The sequence below is a fragment of the Danio rerio genome, chromosome 8 (genome assembly GCF_049306965.1).
Source record: "Danio rerio strain Tuebingen ecotype United States chromosome 8, GRCz12tu, whole genome shotgun sequence".
Lineage (NCBI taxonomy): Eukaryota > Metazoa > Chordata > Actinopteri > Cypriniformes > Danionidae > Danio > Danio rerio.
Window position 1 is genome coordinate 4494815 of NC_133183.1, and position 15186 is coordinate 4510000.

General features: G+C 36.9%; 1 long non-coding RNA gene across 2 annotated transcripts in view; it reads right to left on the reverse strand.

Annotated features, from left to right (window-relative positions):
- The window catches only part of LOC141375572 (uncharacterized), a 51931-nt gene that overhangs the window by 2690 nt on the left and 34055 nt on the right, over positions 1-15186 (reverse strand). For both annotated transcript variants that reach the window (XR_012384049.1, XR_012384048.1), the window contains 3 exons: positions 9720-9771; positions 9131-9180; positions 7229-7280 (listed from right to left, as the gene is read on the reverse strand). This is a non-coding gene — a long non-coding RNA (uncharacterized lncRNA). The remainder of the gene's footprint in view (positions 1-7228; positions 7281-9130; positions 9181-9719; positions 9772-15186) is intronic.

Consider the following 15186-nt stretch of genomic DNA (forward strand, 5'->3'; position numbering starts at 1 on the left):
AACCACCAACTTATCCAGCAAGTTTTTACGCAGCGGATGCCCTTCCAGCCGCAACCCATCTCTGGGAAACATCCACACACACATTCACACACTACGGACAATTTACCAATTCACCTGTACCGCATGTCTTTGGACTGTGTGGGAAGCACCCGGAGGAAACCCACGCGAAGGCAGGGAGAACATGCAAACTCCACACAGAAACGCCAACTGAGCCGAGGTTCGAACCAGCGACCCAGTGACCTTCTTGCTGTGAGGCGACAGCACTACCTACTGCGCCACTGCCTCGCCCAGTAATAATTCATGCATCTTAAAAAAAATGTGTCTCATATATTAAATCACTCTTATGAAATCACTCATATTCTGGCTCTAAAATATTGAATTCAGTATGATTTGAATTTGACAGGTACAACAAAATGGGACATTTTGCCTTTGACACAAGCTATAGGACCTAAACAGCACCTAAAATGAACATTCATTCCTTTTCCTTCGGGTTAGTCCCTTATTTATAAGGGGTTTCCACTGCGAAATGAACCGCTAACTTATCCGGCAAATGTTTTATGCAGCGGATGCCCTTCCAGCCACAACCCAGTACACACTTATTCACACTCACACATTCACACACACTACAGTCAATTAAGCTCATCCAATTCACCTATCGCGCATGTGTTTACACACTGGAGGAAATCGGGGCATTCAGAGAAACCCACACCAACACGGGGAGAACATGCAAACTTCACACAGAAATGCCAACTGACCAATCTGTGGCTGGAACCAGCAGCCTTCTTGCTGTGAGGCAGCACTGCTAACCACTGAGCCGCCCCATCTAATTTGAATAATTTTTTCAAAACATTCATAACTAAAAACCTAAACTGATTATTTTAAGAGAATATGATGCAATTCTGCTTTGACTTTGGAAACCGTACAGAAAAAGAACATCATTTCTGGAATACAATTATATATTATACTGTAGTTGAAGTCAAAATTATTAGTCGTCATAATACATTTTTATTATTTTTCAAATATTTCGTAAGTGATGTTTAACAGACGACCCGAGTATTTCCTACAATATTTTTATAAGTCTGTCTCCTTTTCATTTGGCTATAATAAAAGCAGGTTTTTTTTTGTTTTGTTTTACGGTCAATATTGTTAGCCCTGTGATGATATTTTTATTATTTTTTTGATTGGCCACTGTTGTCTAATGACTTGTCTAAATACCCTTGCCTAGTTAACCTAGTTAAGCCTTTAAAGTCACTTTAAGCTGAATACTCTCTTGAAAAATATCTAGTAAGATATTCTGCACTGTCATCATAGCAAAACACAAAATAACTTATTTGAAGTATAGGAAATTGTTATTAAAGTTATTTATTAAAAATATTACATTAAAAAAGTATCATCTGTTTGGGAAAAATATACAGTTGAAGTCAGAATTATTAGCCCCCCTTTGATTATTATTAGTATTATTTTTTTCTTTTTTTTAAATGTTTCCCAAATAATGTTTAACAGAGCAAGGGAATTTTCACAGTATGTTGGATAATATTTTCTTTTTAGGAGAAAGTCTTATTTGTTTTATTTAGGTTAGAATAAAAGTAGTTTTTAAAATTTTTAAACACCATTTTTAGGTCAATATTATTAGCCCTTTTAAGCTATATTTTTTCTCCATAGTCTACAGAACAAATCATCATTATACAATAACTTGCCTAATTCCCCTAACCTGCCTAATTAACCTAGTCAAGCCTTTAAATGTCACTTTAAGCTGAATGAAAATGTCTTGAAAAATATCAAATATTATTTACTGCCATGATGGAAATGATAAATTAAATCAGCTTTTAGAAATGAGTTATTAAAACTATTATGTTTAGAATTTTATTATGTTAAAAAAATCTGCTCTCTTTTAAACAGAAATTGGGGAAAAATTTAAACAGGGGGGCTAATAATTCTGACTTCAACTGCATATATATGTTTTTTTAAGTTTTAAAATTCCACATAGGGTTAATGTATGTATATCAGGAGTATGCTTTAAGGAAATAATAACCAGAAACTTTTTTTAATGCATGCAATGATAAGAAATGCATTATTTTGAATCTATGTTATTGTATATCTTGTAATTTTCGTGTTTTATTTCTGAGCTGAAAGCCTCCATTGACTATTAGAGTACAAAACCTGCACTGGAGTTTATGATGATAATTATATTTAAATGCTTAAACGGTTTGGCATTTTGAATGTAGATTTTTGGCAACATCAGAAAAAGAAAATTTGATGCACATTAACACACTCCTCTCTATACACTACAAAAATGACATTTTGTCTTGTTTCTAGTCCAAATATCTAATAATTCTTAAATCAAGAAGCATTATCTACACCAGCAAAACATATTATCTTGCTCTAAGAAATAATGAATCAAAATTAAGAGAGTTTTTCTTTGAAACAAGCTAAATAATCTGCCAATAGGGAAAAGTAAACAATAATAGGTCAAAGGGGAAAAAAGATTCATTTGTTTACCCCAAACTCATTTAATTTTGGCATATAATTTCTTAAAACAAGAAAACACTTCTTGATTTTTAGATATTTGGACTAGAAACAAGACATATGAAAACCATTTTTTGCAAAGTGCACTGGAATTTATGATGATGGTTATATGTAATCACTTAAATGATTTACCAAAACAAGCAGAATAATCTGCCAGTGGGGTAAGAAAATTAATCTTGTTTTTTTCTTTGACCCAATATTATTTAGTTGTGCAACAAATACACAACAAAATATCTTTTTCTATTGTTTTGTCTTGTTTTTAGTCCAAATATCTAAAAAGTCTTAAATCGAGAAGCATTTACTAGACAAGCATAAATTACTGTCTCGTTTTAAGGAATATTAAGCCAAAATGTTTATTTTATTCTTAAAACAAGCAAAATAATCCACCAAGAGTGTAAACTAAATAATATTGGGTCAATGAAAAAAACAAGATTAATTTTCTTACCCCACTGGCAGATTATTCTGCTTGTTTTAAGAAAAAATAATTATGGCAGATTATTTCTCAAAATAAGACAACACTTGATTTAGGAATTGTTAGATATTTGGACTAGAAACAAGACATAAGAAAATCATATTTTTGCAGTGTGCACTGGAATTTATGATGATAATTATATGTAAATGCTTAAACGATAATGTAAATTTATTAGGAATCATGTGAAATACTGTATATACTCCAATGTCAAACAGGAACAGGTGTGTGTGTGTGAGGTGCATGACAGGATATGTAGTTCTCCAGCAATCCGCAGTAGCTAGAGATCGCTGGTGACTAACAAATACACTGCAAATGATCTTTTTGCTATTTTTTTGGTCTTGTCTCTAATCCAAATATGGAAATAGTCCTAAATCAAGAAGCATATTCTGGACAAGCCAAACATATTGTCTTGTTTTAAGAATTAAAATGCCAAAATTAAGAGATTTTTTTCCTTAAAACAAGCAAAAAATTCTGCCAAAAGTGTAAACTAAATAATATTTGGTCAAAGAAAAAAAACAAGATTAATTTTCTTACCCCACTGGCAGATTATTCTGCTTGTTTTAAGAAAAAACTCACTTAATTGTGGCAGATTAATTCTCAAAACGAGACAATACTTCTTGATTTAGGAATTGTTAGATATTTGGACTAGAAACAAGACATAAGAAAAGCATTTTTTGCAGTGTGCACAGGAATTTATAATGATAATTATATGTAAATGCCTAAACGATAACGTAAATTATTTAGGAATCATGTGAAATACTGTATATACTCCAATGTCAAGCAGGAACAGGTGTGTGTGTGAGGTGCATGACAGGATTTGTAGTTCTCTAGCAATCCACAGTAGCTAGAGATCGCTGGTTGTTTTAAGAAATATAACGCCAAAACTAAGAGATTTATTCCTTAAATCAAGCAAAACAACAATATGATAATAATCATATGTAAATGCTTAAAGGTTTGGAATTTGAAATGTTGGTTTATTTAGGAGTAATGTGAAATACTGTATAAACTCATCATAGCTGGATGTTTGGCAGCATCAGAACCTCCCGTTTTGCTGCACATCAACACACTGGTCTCTATAGGCCATGTTTCCCAGGTTTTCCTCGGTCTCAGCGAACATTAGGTCAGTGACTTTGGGCGTCTCGGGTTTCTGTCGCCGCTGTTTGCTGAAGTGCGTGTGACTGTAGTGGAGTGGTCTGGCATGATGCCCGCCGCTCGGGCTCCTGGAGGCCTGGCAGACTGAGGTTGTAATATGCTTACGATGGGTGCCAAAGCCAGCCAGCCAGCCAGCCAGCCACCGTGCAATCCAATGTGGTGCCCAGATGTAAAGCGCATGCATTCCCACAAAAAGCCACACGATGAAGGCTTTAATAGAGAGAGAGAGCTATTTAAAAACGCACTACAGCCTTTTTGGAAATAGCTGGCCCAATAAACTTTAATACGGAATATTATTACCTCATTTCTGACTGCGCAGAATTCCGAGGCTCAACGCATTGGGGTGGATGTTTGTGATGCATGCATACACTGCAAACCAAATGCTTAAATTTAGTATATTTGTTTATGTTTTTTAGTATACTTTATTGTCTCACAAGGGGAAATTTTCTGTAAACTCACCCAGCACTTCAGCAGGTTCCGACACAATAACAATTTAAAAGAATAAGTCAACATGCAAAAGAATTGCACACAATATTGTTCAGTGTTCAATAGTCTGATTGACACTGGAATAAAAGAGTTCTTAAATCTGTTTCGTTTCCAGCGGAAAGTTCTGTATCTTCTTCCAGAAGGTAAAAGTTCATAAGATGGGAAGAGTACATGCGATGGGTTACTTAAAATTCTTTTAGCTTCATTCAGAGTGCATTGCTCGTATAGTGTTTGTATACTGATAAACGTTTCAGATCCTATTAGTCTTGTAGCAGTTCTGATAATATTGAAAATTTTTGATTTCAGATTTACAGAAAGATTGCCATACCATAGATAGACCATCACTGATAACACTTTCAAACAGGCCCGGATTGGCTAATCGGGAGGACCGGGAGAATTCCCGGTGGGCCGGTCCGTTTTTTGGCCGCGAGGGCCGGTGTCCCTAGCTGCAGAATCTGTTGCTCTCAGCAGTCACACTTTTTAAATTTATTTATTTACTTGACCACAGCCTTTTTATTCATTATTTTACCACTCTTTACTTCTCTTTTCATCTGTTTTGATGATTATAAAACTCAGTTTTGTCTCATTTCTGAACACAGCTATTGTGGTCCAGCGGTTAGTACATTAGATTAAGACGCCGCGGACCCGGGTTCGATCCTCGTTAGAGTAACTAAATGGTCTCATTTTTATTGTTAAGACATATAATATTGTTAGGGTTGTTGAACATTTGAAGTTCTAAAGCAGCTGTTTTCTCAAAAAAAGACGTGATAGTGTCATTAGAAACTGATTTGGAAATGACCTTATTTTAATATAGTCAGTCGTGAACTGAGGTGGGCCGGTCTGAGGCTTGAAACTCCAGGGCTGAAAAGGAGTCCCACTCCGGCCCTGCTTTCAAACACAGCTTGATAAAATAAGTACATGATTTTCTTATCAACACCATAAAACCATAACCTTCGTATTAAATATAGTCTTTGGTGAAGCTTTTCACAGATCCAGTTTACGTGAGTGTCCCATGTTAGAGACCGGTCTATGTGAATTCCCAAATACTTGTATGACTGTACCTGAGTGATGTCTTGATTATGTACAAACACTGGTAAATGCTCGACAACACACTTGGAATCAAAAACTATTTCCTTTGTTTTTTTTTGTTTTTTTTTACTTTTAAAAAGTTTTCATCACACCACTCAACAAATGAATTAATTTCAGAAAGGTAGACAGAAACAGGATCTTGTTTGTTCAGCAAGCTTAAAATTACCATATCGTCTGAATATTTTAAAATAAGATTCTGTGAGTGCCTGCTTGAGCACTCATTAGTATATAGGGATTAGTTTATAGGGATTCACATTAATAAAAATTACTAGAGAATGCGCCAGAATTGGCCAAGAATGGCTATTTTTCATCTGTATACCCTTGAAAGAATGTTTTTTTTAGAATAAACAGAAGTTAAAATCTAAAGTAAAATAATCTATAACTTAGATATCAATATAATTTAGATTTAGGCGACATGGTGGCTCAGTAATTAGCACTGTCGCCTCACACCAAGAAGGTTGCTGGATCGAGTCCCGGCTTGGTCAGTTGGAGTTTCTGTGTGGAGTTTGCATGTTCTTCCCGCGTTGGCGTTGGTTTCCTGCTGGTACTTCGGTTTCCCCCACAGTCCAAACACATGCACTAGGTGAATTGAATAAACTAAATTGTCCGTAGTGTATAAATGTGTGTTTGAATGAGTGTGTAAGGGTGTTTCTCAGTACTGGGTTGCAGGTGAAAGTGCATCCGCTGTTTAAAACATATGCTGAATAAGGTGGTGGTTCATTCCACTGTGGTAACCCCTGATGAATAAAGGGACTAAGCTGAAGGAAAATTTATAATTTTTTTTTTTTTTTTCTAGTCCAACTGGCTAAATATTCTTGAATCAAGAATTTTTTTTAGACAAGCAATAAATATGGTCTTGTTTTAAGAAATAAAAAAATTAAAAGTCCCAAAATTAAGTGTTTTTTATTAAACCAAACTAAATATTTTAAGATTAATGAGCTTATATTTTTTGTTGTTTTAAGGTAAATCTCACTTAATTTTGGCATATTATTTCTGAAAACAAGACAATATGTTTTGCTTGTCTTGAAAAGGCCTCTTGGTTTAAGACTTTTAAGATATATGGACTAGAAGCAAGACAAAAAATCTAAGTAAGAAAAGCATTTTTGCAGTGTGTTATGTGCAATGCAGTTATTATTATTATTATTTTGTCTTGCAAAATAACAAAACATTCTTAAGATGCAACGTACTGTAGTCTTGCTTTCGAAAAATGGCATCACCAATGTAAGAAAGCAATGTTTTTGTCTCGTTTCTAGTACAAAAAGTACTTAATTTTAAAAATAGTAACTAAAATATTGCTAATCAGAAATAATAAGTCACAGTTTTCCTTTAAATCAAGCTAAATTAAAACAATTAATCTTGTTTTCAATTTGAAATATTTAACCAAGTCCCCATTAGCAGAGTATTTAGCTAGTTTTAAGGAAAAACCCACTTAATATTGGCATATTACTTCTGAAAACAAATATGTTCTACCTGATTAGAAAATATTTACAGTGTCAAACTTACATACTGCACCTTTACAGGGCCATGACAACCCCCACTTTCGGTTCAAGTCTACCTAAGAATAAAAAAAAAAGATGCATCATAATGGGCGTGGAGCTCCACGATCAGAAGCAGGAGTGGGCATGGCCAGCAGAACAGGGGAGAAGGAGGGGAGCGAACAACTGTTGTCAGTTAGCTCACAAAATGAGACACAAACCGTGAGGAGACGCATGATTTTATAAGTTAAAATGCAAAGAAATAAACAGCAATTTAATGCCCTGCTACATTTGTTATTCGTAATTACATATACACACAACCACAATGTATATCATTGTCCATTTGTATAATGTATGACCATTTACGTGAAGCTGCTTTGACACAATCTACATTGTAAAAGCGCTATACAAATAAAGCTGAGTTGAATTGAATTGAATTGAATTGAATATCATAATAAAGATAATCGTGTTTATATAAACACTAAATGAGGACTTCTCCCTCAATCCCCGGGTCTGAATGCAGACTCAGTGCAGCAGGTCTCTTGCCCTGTCTTTTTTAACCATTAGCCCTGTGGGTTATCTAGAATATTTAAGCAAACACAGCAGCACGACGATGTGTCTAAATGTGAACAAACTCCTGATAAAAGACAAGGTCAACCATATTCGTACTGCTCTCCCGACAAAATTGCTTGCTGCACACAAACAGCTTTGCTGTATCGGCCCTGACAGGTTCGCGGGGAAAAATATGCAACAAACTTGTGGATCATGGAAACAAACACACACAACCCTTCATGAACAGCTAAATACTGTGTGCCGTAAATCCGTGGACACGGTCTCACCTAATAATCAACATAAGGTCTCACAGCTTGGCACTGGCAGGTCTGCCTTGCCTTCGGAAAGCACGCGCAGCCATGAATTAAGAAGCCGGCTCTGCTCAAAGGATAAGAAAACTACGCCATGAATAATAATGAGAAACAGACGCGTCATCTTTGCACTTGCAGTTTTGCACTACGTCACTAATTTTTATCCGCCCCAAAAATCTATTTAAACCTGGAAGAGAAAAATAGCTGACAAAAGCTCAAAATTATCCAGCTTTCCCCACAATTACAGCTAACAGATGCTAACATTGTCTTAACTGATGCTCAACACACACAAATCTGTTAAAATCTCAACGAAAAAAGTACTCCAGGGTTTCGTGAACCTTTAACAAAAAATTAAGTCCTGCAATTCTAGCATGACTAAAATTAAAGTTAAAATCCTTATATCATCAAGACAAGTAATAATTACTGCGTGTGTATGCAAAACAAAGGCAATAAACAAAATAACAAGGCATTTTTTTTGCTTGCTTGATTTTAGTTTAATTGCCATGCAATTCTCAATTAAGAAAAATCATATTTAATTCATGCGCAAGAAGCAAGATCTAATTGCAGTTGCCACAATAACATGCTTTACTTGATTTTAGCTTCACTGCTAAGCAATTCCCAATAAAGAGAAACCGTAATCATTGCATATACAAGTCAAAAAGACCAGCGAGATGTTGGTATTTTCTGTGAAATGCAAGTGTTTTCTCCTAAGCAGTGCTGACAGGAGATCCGCTCTGTGAAAGCAGCAATGTTTTTAGCCCTCGCGCACTGCATCGCTCATATCTTTGCCCAGGGCTAAGGATGGTCATTGCCTTTGGCTACGAAACCCTCAGCCCTTGGCAAAGCAACAGTCCACCCCTGTTCAGAGCAGACTGACTTCAGTCAACAACAAACTTAGCCTTGGTCTGGGTCAGGATTCGCACAGATCGGCTACAAGCTGCATTTAACCATCCTCATGTAGCTGCTGGCAGACTCACTGCTGAAAATACCCCGCTAATTAGGAGTTAAACCTCGCTCCGATTGGCTAACAATAAATTCCCAATAAAGAGTCTCGGAGAGCTACTCACCTAGACGGAGTTTACAGCAGCATTTACTGTAGGAAACGTCTCTGTTCAGTCTGTGTCCACAGTGTTGTTTGTGGGAAAAGCAAGAGAATACAGATTAATGATTAGCGCTGTCATGATTACTGCTTTAAACTAAGGTTAATTTAATGATGGTTAGTGTTAACGTTTCAAAATATTTCTTCATTAATAAAATAGTGATTCTAATGACTGTTTTAGTAAATTGCAACCTTTTTTTTCATGTACTGTTAAAGTCAAAATTATTCGCCCTCCTGTGATATTTAACAGAGCAAGGAATTGTTCACTGTATTTCCTACATTATTTTTTTTTCTGGAGAAAGTCTGATTTGTTTTATTTCGGCTAGAATATAAGTTTTATTTTTTTATAAATCATTTTAAGCTCAATATTATTAGCCTCTTTAAGGAATTAGTTTTTTTCAGTTGTCTACAGAACAAACCACTGTTATACAATGACTTGCCTAAATACCCTAACTTTAACCTAGTTAGGCCTTTAAATGTCACTTTAAGCTGAATACTAGTATCAGATTGGTTAACAAAAATTCCCAATAAAAGCAGAGATGTGGAGAGCTACTCACCAAGACCGAGTTTACAGCAGCATACTGTAGGAAATGTCTCTGTCTGTTCAGTCTGCGTCCACAGTGTTGTTTGTGGGAAAAGCAAGAGAATGTAGATTAGAGATTAGCGCTGTCATGATTACTGTTTTAAACTAAGGTTTATTTTATGAAGTTAGAGTTACCGTTTCAAATGTTTCATCATCATTAAAACATCACATCATTAAAAAGTTATTCTATAATAGTAAATGGCAATCTTTTTTTTTCATATACAGTTGCGCTCAAAAGTTTACATACTTCTTGAAGTATTTGTTTAAATGGAAATAATCTGAAGAAAATAAGAGAGATCATACAAAATGCTTTGTATTACAAAATGCATACAAAATGCATGTTATTTTTTATTTAGTACTGTCCTGGGTAAGATACTTTACATTAAATATGTTTTCAAAATTTTCTGAGGAAACAGGAATGCAATAAATAAATAAATAAATAAATAAATAAATAAATAAATAAATAAATAAATCTAATGTAAAAATTAAAATAAATAAATAAATAAATGAAAAAATAACAAAATAAAAAAAGAAGTAAATAAAAAGAAAAATAAATTAACAAAAAAAAATAAATACATAAAAACATTTTAAAAAAAATACATGAAATAAATAAATGAAAAAAATAATTAAATTAAGTAAATAAACAAACAAACAAACAATTAAAATAAATAAATCAAATTGTTGCACTCTCTACTATGACTTCTCCTGCTGGTAACCCAGAAATGTAAAAAATTAAATATAACACACCGAAGTAAAAGAAAATCCAAAATAAAAAAATTGCATAAAGACACAAATTTGAATTGTTGTTTGTTCATTTTCAGATACAAAACTTTTTTTCTTTTTTTCTAATATTTTCTGAAAGTTTGAACAAAATCGTGATAACGTTGATACTGTATATTGGGGTTTAATTTGGTCACTATAATCATGATATTAAATTAGAATATTATTCATCCATTTTCCTTCGGCTTAGTCTCTATTTCGCCACAGTGGAATGAACCACCAACTATTCCAGTATATGTTTTTTGCAGCAGCGGATGACCTTTTTGCCACAACCCAGTACTGGGAAACACCCATACACTCTCATTCACACACACTCATACACTACGGCCAATTGAGTTAATCCAATTCCCCTATAGCGCATGTGTTTGGACTGTGTAGGAAACCGGAGCACCTGGAGGAAACCCTCGCCAACATGGGAAGAACATGCAAACTCCACACAGAAATGCCAACTGACCCAGCTGGGACTCGAACCAGCAACCTTCTTGCTGTGAGGCGATAGTGCTCACCACTGAACTATACCGTGCTGCCCTCTAAACACAATTTCATTTGTTAACATCATTGTTAATATCTTCAAACTGTAGGTTACTTTAGTTTATTGTGTTTAGTTTTCACGCTCACAGTGGGCTCCTGCAGGGTTGCCATGTCCACTTATTATAAACATTTTGGATTTGTCATTTGTGCTCGGCTGATAAATCAATCAAGTTTATGAGATGATTATATGGGCAGCTATATGTTTAAGCTTTTTTTTTTCCCCTATACTAAGTATTCGTGATTTATGATTTAAGGAGTTTTCGGAGTTTGCTGCTTTTTTATAGTTCTGGCAACATTGATGAGAGAAGATTTGTGAGATTTTAACCTGTGGTTTTCATTGTATGCATACAGAAGTTAGATATATGTCTGACTCAGTGGTTAGCACTGTCACCTCACAGTCAGAAGGTTGCTGGTTTGAGTCCCAGCTGGGTCAGTTGACATTTCTGTGCGGAGTTTGCATGGTCTCCCCGTGTTGGCATGGGTTTCCTCCGGGTGCTCCAGTTACCCTTGAAGTTCAAACACATGTGCTATAGGTGAATTGAATAAACTAAATTGGCCGTAGTGTATGAGTGTGTGTATGAGTGAATGTGTGTGTGTGTGTGTGTGTGTGTGTGTGTGTGTGTGTGTGTGTGTGTGTGTGAATGAGTTTGTTTGGGTGTTTCCCAGTACTGGGTTGCGGCTGTAAGGGCATCCGCAGCTGGAATAATTGTCGGTTCAATCCGCTGTGTTGACCCCTGATGAATAAAGGGACTAAGCTGAAATGTTTAAGAGTTCACACTCAGCTGATGATTGATTATAAAGCTTTGCTGTCCCTGAGCTCATAAGATCCTCGAGCCCGGGGCTCCCTCCTGTTTGCAAGGCGAGAGGGGAGTTTAAGCTCAGGTAGATCTCGAAACTCCCCTGCTGTAGTAGCTGATGAACAGATAGTGATTGCTCTTAAGAGATAACTAGGAGCATGTCTATGGTGTTGATTTGGATTAGATGTTAATCAAAGGCGGCAACACCAAGGCTCCAAAACATCAAATTTATTAAATTAAAAAGGCTGACACAGAGCGTGTCTTTTTGGCTGAGCACCCAGTTAAGAGGGATGTGTATGCTTTTGTACAGTTTTTTCGTTGATTTGGATTAGTCAATTAACTTAAGTTGCATGTTTTTGGACGGTGGGAGCAAATCGGGAAACCTGTAGGAAACCTACGTGAGTACGGGAAGAACGTGTAAACTCCACACAGAAATGTCGGCTGGCTTGGTAAGGATTAGAACCAGTGACGTTCTTGCTGTGAGGTAACAGTGCTAACCACTGGGCAACCGTGCCAACCATCTAGGAAAGGAGGAGGAGATGGGGGGGATGGGGGATTCTTCACAGTTAAGACGTCTGTCATATGGAGCGTATTAATAGTGGCTTAAGCTGGATTTATACTTTCGCCTGGTGCTGCATCGCGCACCTCCGCTGACGGCATGTGCACCTCGTGAAATGGACAAGGCTTTTAAACTTGCCGCATTCGTCGTTGTGATATTTTTTAAAACGACAGGGGGCGCTCAAAAGAAACTAACTGTAAAATCAGACGGATAATCAGAGAAGTAGGAAGTTTGCAGAACTACGTCATATCATTAACGACATTCAATATTATTTTTATTAATTATTTTTATTATGTCATATAAGATTTTTTTTTATTAAACTTTGATGCATCACTTGCATTGTTCATATCTCGGACAGTTTTACCTATTAAAGCTTATTAAAATGTTAATGACAAGAGAACATGGTTAACTCCACAAATATATTTTTATCCAGAAGAATATTTGCAAGAATAAAAGCAAAAAATGTACACTTGCTAAAAAATACAGATGATTCTTCAGATTTAGGAAGCTCCACAATTCACACATTACTATCAGGCTAGTTTCTGTCCTCTTCTTATGCTACAAAGGCAATACCGGTGCAACATTCCTGACCATTATCATAAATGAAGCCTGGAAAAACAGGCATTAGTATATTGTAATGGTTGCTAAGGCATTGCTAGGTGATTGCTATGGTGTTCTGCTTGGTTGCTAAGGTGTTGCTAGGGTGTTCTGAGTGGTTGCTAGGGGGTTGTTAAGGCAGATATTAAAGGTTGCTAGGTTATCCTGAGTGGTTGCTAAGGCATTGCAATGTGGTTGCTATGGTGTTCTGATTGGTTGCTAAGTTGTTGCTAGTTGGTTGCTGGGGTGTTCTGAGTGGTTGTAAGCTTTTGCTAGGGGGTTGCTGGGGTGTTCTGAGAAGTGGCCAAGTGGTGGCTAAGGCGTTTCTAGATGGTTGCTAGGTTATCTTGAATGATTACTATGGCATTGCTAGGGGGTTGCGATGGTGTTGAATGGTTGCTAAGGTGTTAGTAGGTTGTTGTTAGGGTGTTCCGAGTGGTTGCTAAGGTGTTGCAAGGTCACTATTAGGGTGTTCTGAGTGGTTGCTAAGGTGTTGCTAGGTGGCTAATAGGGTGTTCTGAATAGTTGCTAAGGTGTTGCAAGGTGGTTGCTAGGATGTTCTGATTGGTTGCTAAGGTGTTGCTAGGTGGTTAATAAGGTGTTCTGAATGGTTGCTAAGATGTTGCAAGGTGGTTGCTAGGGAGTTCTGAATGGTTGCTAAGGTTTTGCAAGGTGGTTGCTAGGGTGTTCTGAGTGATTGCTGAGGTGTTGCAAGGTGGTTGCTAGGGTGTTCTGAATGGTTGCTAAATTGTTGCTAGGTGGTTAATAGGGTGTTCTGAATGGTTGCTAAGGTGTTGCAAGGGTGTTCTGAGTGGTTGCTAAGGTGTTGCAAGGTGGTTGCTTGGGTGTGCTGAATGTTTGCTAAGGTGTTGCTAGCTGGTAAATAGGGTGTTCTGAACGGTTGCTAAGGTATTGCAAGGTGGTTGCTAGGGTGTTCTGAGTGTTTGCTAAGGTGTTGCTAGGGTGTTCTGAGTGGTTGCTAAGGTGTTGCTAGGTGGTTAATAGGGTTTTCTAAATGGTTGCTAAGGTGTTGCAAGGTGGTTGCTAGGGTGTTCTGAGCGAATGCTAAGGTGTTGCTAGCTGGTTAATAGGGTGTTCTGAATGGTTGCTAAGGTGTTGTAAAGTGGTTGCTAGGGTGTTCTGAGTGGTTGCAAGTTATGCGACCAAATTCTGTCCAGAAGACAAAAGTATGGAGAATAACAATAGTGGATTGGCCTAAAGGCAAAGCCCACTAATGACACATTTTTACTAACTGGTTTCTTTTGTCTCTGCAATAATGACAGTATATAATATTGTTCTATGTATTTTGAAGATACTACTATTCAGCTTAAAGTGCATATTTCAATTAGGTTAACTAGTTAGGTTAATTAGGCGAGTCGGCTGTTAAAAAATACTGTGCAAATGTCCTTGCTCTGTTAAATAGCACTCGGGAAAATTACAATTTCACAGGAGGGTGAATCCTGTTGTCTCTGACTGTACATTGGCATAGTAGAACACTGGTCATCAGAATGACTGAAATCAGCTGACTAGAATCGCACGCTTCACTGCTGGAGAGTTTCTGCCCATGTTCAGCCTCAGATCAGATGCCATGTTTGTTAAAGCTGATGTGTGCTGGGTATTTCACCTGTCTGACCTGCTTGGGCTCCTCTGGCTTCCTGTGTGTGTGTGTCTGTGTGTCTGTGTGTGTGTGTGTGTGTGTGTATGTTCGAGCCGGACTGGTGGGCATCATTAAACACAGACCATTTGTCTTTCCTCTGCCAGTCATTCACACTTCCATCTGCAGAACACGACACGGCCATCACAACACAACACAACACATCTGAACCACCACACCCAAACATGCTGACCTGCGGCTGGGGAACACATGCACACACACACAAACACACAATCAAGAACATGCCCACACACACACATACCATACACATGCAAACAATGCACACACTCTAAACATAAATCCACACACACACACACGTAAACAAATAAACAAGCAAACACACACGCACACATACACATGCAGACACAGATACATACACAAACACACACATAAACACACATGCACATATGCATGCACAAAAACAGACACACACATACACATGCAGACACAAATGACCACACACAAACAAGCAGGTGCACACACACACAAAACACAAAGACATACATACTGTGCACATGCACAC